Here is a 6090-nt window from a genome sequence, read left to right as displayed (position 1 = left end):
TATATAATAAGCTGTTTAATAGAATGATAGACTAGAATTATGTTTTATTTTCATATGCTGGGATAGATTTTGATTTACTTGGTTGGTAATCCTTCATACAAAAATAGTTCTTGCAAGAAGGGGTTCTGTGTAGTAGAGTAAGATAACTTTTCTTGTATACGGTGAGGGCAGAACCACTAGCATTTGGTGGTATTCGGAAGAGAAGCCTCTTTTTCTCCCAAAAAATTAATTCATCTTTCATTTTTTTTCCAGTAAACCCAACTGAAAAGACTGTTTTATAGGAAAAGAATGGTGGTTTTCAAAATCAATGGTGCTTAGCGAAGCTGTTAACAATGATAACAGTGTTCATGTCTTTAAAACTGATATAAATAGAGTTAGGCAATGATATTTCATTAAGAGTTTAGTTTAAGTTCCTTTAGAATATCATAACTGATAAGGCAATAGAATATTCTACTGTATACGTGTGTTTCTACCTGTAATCTATTCCTACGGAATTATTATCATAAGCTGATTTTCATACTTTATCAGTTGCCCTTTAGGTTATTAAGCCATGATATAAGGATTTTATTTTCATGGCACATCAAAAATCCCTTCACTGTATATACTTGTGATGTGTTATATCATTACATTTATTGATTTTAGATTATTGACTTTTTTTATTATGATATTTTTCACAACATCCTTTCTTTGCCCATAGGTGTGCATTTGTTTTGAAGATACACATTTGAAGCAAGACTCATCTACTATGAAAATAAGTATCTTCAAAACTCTTCTATACATTACATTCTCATTCTCGATTCTATGGAAAACCACGGCGAATTATGGTGTGCTCTACAGGGAAGTTTTGCCGAATCTTAATCTGTCTCTGCCAGGATCATTCACAACAAAAGTGGCATTTGATAGAATTGCGTGAGTACTATGCTATAAGTAAATGCTGTGAACCATTAAATAAAACAAGAGTAAAGACAAAAGAAAAATATTATGACAGCCAAATCAACAGTTACCACCTTAGTTAGATACTATTACTAAAGAAAAACTGAACATGTCAATGATGGGTCAAAATGTCATTGCTGTATGTAAGAATAACTTTTTCTTGGGATGCATACTTTCTGAATTGTCTACCATCTATTTGCTTCATCTCCTTCCTGACATACCTCAAAACTCTGAATATTTCTCCTATATTGATTAATTTCATCACAATCCCCTTCCCAGAGGTATAAGTGGACCAATACACGAGAGGAAATACTATACTAAACATGGCTCTTGTCTCCTAACCATACATCCTACATTTTTAATCTTTCATTTGCCCCATACCTACCAGTTCTTTCCACAAAAATGCCAATGTGGACAGGACCTTGTAATGCCTCTGCGTAACACTCGAAAAAAAATTTCTGATTTGAGTTGGAATGCTTTCTGATCCACTAATTGTGTTTTTTTACTCGTTGCATCAGAGGTTTTTACATGATATGGTTATGAAGTGCGTCGATGGGTCATGTGATCGACTGGGGTTGATTGACTACATAGAGTTTGCTAAACTCACTGATAACTGAATAAGTATTCAGTTACTTATCAGTATCCGACTGATCAGCAACATGTCAAATTCATGGATGAACTGTGTGTCTTACTACCATGGCTGACTGGTATGAGGATACTGTCCTACAATTTTAGGAGAAAAATACGTTACTGTGAGATCCCAAATACCCAAGTTTTTATAATAAAATACATCACAAATATGTGAGGATAGATATAGCCGCGAGAACAAAGGAAAGAAAAGTTCCTTGCTAGCAAACATGAGAAGAGAGGCCAAGTTGTAGAATGGGTATCAGAACATAGAAACCTGAGTACGGAGGCCTAATATAGTATTTATTTAGATAGGAAATGTATATTCTTTAAAGAAATATGGAAAATTTCAATCTTGAAGTTATTATAATTACAGTCTTTTTCTTTTTTTCGACTTATTCCAATTTCTATATGGGGTTGCCGTTTTGAATGAGCCTTTTCCGTCCATTTCTGTCTTGCGTCTCTGCTTCACCATATCCCTTCTCCCTCAAATCCTCCCGTACACAGTCCCTCTATCTCCTTTTTAGCCTTCCCCTTTTTCTTCTACCTTCAACTTCCATTTCAATGGTATGCCTGCCCACATGATCCTCCTCCGTCCTCAGTAAATTTCCATACCATCTCAATCTTCCTTCTTGCACATTCTTTGATATTTTTAAAGCATTTGTTGATCCTATGATATAGTTATTCCCAATTCTACTCTTTCTTGTCACTCCATACATCCCCCTAAGCATTCTTATTCCTGCTAAATCCATCTTTTTCTCATCAATTTTGCCCAGGCTTGCTGTCTCTGTACCATAGAGCATTACTGTTCTTATGACCGACTTGTGGAATTTTTCTTCAAGTCTTAGTGGCACTCTCTTGTCACAAAGGGCTCCAGAGGCAGTTCTCCAATTGTTCCAACCTGCCTGTATACTGGGTCTTACTTTTTCTTCCATAATTAAACCAGCACTGATTATGGATCCCAGGTACTTAAACTTGTCTACTCTCTTTAACTTTTCTCCACCTTACCTAATACTGTACTTTCTCTACCGCCGCCCTCGTTAGCGAACACATGTATTCTGTCTTGGACCTGCATATTCTCATTCATCTCTCCCCCAGTGCTCCTCTCCACATCTCTATCTTAGTTTCCAGGTATTCCCTTCTTTCAGCACCCAAAACAATTTCATCTACATACAATATGCTCCATAGGACAGCTTCTCTAACTTCTTCAGTCATAATATATATTACTATATTGAAAAAGAATGGACTAAGTACTGATCCCTGGTGCAATCCTACTCTCACTTCAAATCCTTCCATCACTCCAACAGTGCTTCTCACTCTGGTATACATCCCCTGATATATCTCTTGGATTAACTGCACATATTTTTCTAGGACAATTTTCTCCCTCAGACACCTCCATACTTCTTCTCTCGGGACTCTGTCATAAGCCTTTATAAGGTCTATGAACAATGTAGACCACTTTGCTTTTCCCTGAATTTCTCTAGCAATTGCCTTAGACAAAATATACCATCTGTGGTTCTATTCCCTTTCATAAATTTAATTTTTTTTTTCCTATTTCTATCTCTTCTCTTATTCTGCCGTCAATTATCCTTTCTAATATCTTCATGGTGTGGGACACCAGTTTGATGCTCCTTTAGATACTGCAATCTTGAACATCCCCCTTGCCTTTGAAAACTGGGGTCAATATACTCACACACCACTTTTCTTATATCTTTTCTTGTTTGATTTTTATAATTAAATCGTATAAGATATTCACTCCCTCATCTGATAATGCTTTCCATACTTCCATGGGTATGAAGTCTGGTCCTGTTGCCTTACCATTCTTCATCTTTCTCAACGCATCTACTACCTCTTGCCTAGAAAACCCCATTACCATGCTCATTTTTCGGCTATCCGTCTTCTCTTACTAGTCTTTAATTCTCTTCATTGAAGACCTTGTCATAATACTCTTTCCATCGCTTCAAGATGTCTTCTTTTCTAAGTACTACACCATAGAGGTCTTTCATTTGCTTAATGTATATAATATCTATTTAATTATATATCTTGAAAAAAAATTTATCATTTTGTTCATTTCTATTTAATTATATATCTTAAAAAAAAATGATCATTTTGTTCATTCCTTTTTTTTTTTTTTTGTTTTTTGCTCATTATACACCTCAGCATATGCCCTATCCTTAGCTTGTTTTTCTCTATAACTCTATCTCTCTCCTCCTGTAGCTGTGATCCTTCCTACCTCTTCTCAGCCTCCTTCGTACCTTTCACTGCCTTCTCAATGTCTTCATCTCACCAATAACTCTCTTTTTCCTCCCACACAATACCAGACGTCTCGCATAGTACTTCTTTTTCATGCCTTCTCATTACTGCTGCATTATGAGCCCACCATCCCCGAAAATCTTCAATTTCCAAGTCAATTTCCCCCAAAACTTTCCTATCAAACTCTCTCTGCTTACTGACCTCTCTCTTTAATTTGAACCATTTAATTTCCTCGCTCATTTAGCTGGTTATAATTACTGTAAAATTGAAATGTTCAACTTTCATACATCCATATATCCTAATTTAATCAAATATAAATATAAAGATAAAGATTTTTATATATATATAGTATATATATATATATATATATATATATATATATATATATATATATATATATATATATATATATATATATATAAAGATAAAGATTTTATATATAAAGTATATATATATATATATATATATATATATATATATATATATATATATATATATATATATATATATATATATATATATATATATATACACTCATATCAAAGAGCATTCATCATTAAAAGTCAGTTTTACTAATATTGTATAAAGTCCTTATCAATAAATCTACAAATGGTATGTACACTTAGGATACAGGTGTAGGATACAGGAATTACTTATCCCAAAGTAAGTTGGTGACATGAGTAGGACCATGGATGGGTAGTATATTGTCTTGCAAGCTCCTCCCAAGAGTGGCCTGAGTCTTCCATATATAAAAGAACATTCAGTGTAGTGTGGTTAGGTTTGGTCGATGCCACTAATCATATGTTGATTTAGGATGCCAGGGCAGTATATCTGATTGGGTGCTCTTTAGAAAATGAATTTTTAATCAATCGATGGAGAATTGGAGGAAAGTCCAATAGGCCAATCAATATGTGGTTGTATATGGAACTAAATCAGTGAAAGGTGCAATAAACCTTATTGCCTTCTTTTTGATACTTAATAACATATCATTTTGCATCCTTCCACTGGCCCAGATTTGGCAGCCATCTTGAAAAAAAGGCAGAAAAAACCGTTATCTGTAAATTTTTCCACTGGAAAAAAGATGCCGATACATAAAATAATCTACATAATACACAGCATTCTATAAGAATTCTTATATTCTTTTTTCTTTTTTTATAAATTGCAATATTTTAGTGCCAAAGTTTTGGAAATTTTACATTTTGGTTTTGCATAATCCCCATTTCCTTATTAAGTTTTCACAATCATCTCCAAAGGGTGGCCTTCCTCTCTTATTCTGGCTTAGGACAGACGATGAATGTTCACTGGTGGAGTTACCACCCTTGCACACGACCATCCACCTTATATGAGAAATTATCAATAATAGTCAGTGCCACGACAATTCTTACTGCAAAATTGAAAGTATTAGTTTCCATGATCGAGTTAGTCTTCTCGCTGTGTATTGCATGAAAATCTCTCTTGTTCTTTATAGGAAGATCACGAAATATGGTCGGGTTATTTCACAGAATGATTGTAAGATAGATGCTACGTAGTGAACTATTATTTCCTTCTATTTCGATTAACCTATTACACGAGTTGTACCACTCTCTGTTAATAGGAAGTTTTCTAATGCGGCGTCACTAGGATCATCAAAATCAAATGCATCAATAATGATGTCAGTATTTGAACACGACAGCCCATTTGAAGAAACAGACATCACAGAACATTTTAAGCCTTTGTTTCCATAGCTGCAGACAGGGCAGTAGGAGCGTCTTTTCAGGTGTGTGTTGGGGGGGGGGGGGGGGGGGAGTTGTAAAGTTTGCAAGGGTACTGACCAAGGGGGTGTGGTGGTGTGCCCCAGAAAAGAAATTATGAGGAAAAATTCCTAATCATGATTTCCTAGCATCTAACAGCAGATTGCAGCAACGACAAACTCATATTTTTTGGACGATTTTTATCCGCCCAATTACAATTTGTACAAATGACTTGATGAATTTACTAAAAATATTCTAACGATGTTAGGTCTTTGATATGAACCCATCCCAATATCAATCAAGTTTGGGCTATCAGTTTTCTAAATCTTACCATGTTTTACTTACTATTCACATCTATCATTTGTTTTGCAGTTCCCATTTTGTCTTTGAATTTTTAACGGCTTTTATATTTTTAGTTTCCTCTTATTTCTAGTTTACAGAAGATAATTATCTGATGATTTCATTGATAAATATGTTATTTGTCTTTGGTTTTGAACTATAGTGATAAGGTATGAAGATAAGAACCTCACAAACAGAGAAGTACTGC

The 6090-nt window shown here is 34.6% G+C and overlaps 1 pseudogene; it reads right to left on the bottom strand.

Moving 5' to 3' along the window:
- Positions 1-1967: 1967 nt before the first annotated feature.
- Positions 1968-3388, bottom strand: LOC137645211 (uncharacterized; annotated as a pseudogene).
- Between the last annotated feature and the right edge of the window lie 2702 nt (positions 3389-6090).

The sequence above is a fragment of the Palaemon carinicauda genome, chromosome 8, assembly GCF_036898095.1.
Source record: "Palaemon carinicauda isolate YSFRI2023 chromosome 8, ASM3689809v2, whole genome shotgun sequence".
Taxonomy (NCBI): domain Eukaryota; kingdom Metazoa; phylum Arthropoda; class Malacostraca; order Decapoda; family Palaemonidae; genus Palaemon; species Palaemon carinicauda.
Note: the sequence above shows the minus strand (reverse complement) of the source record. Positions and strands in the feature narration are given on the sequence as shown.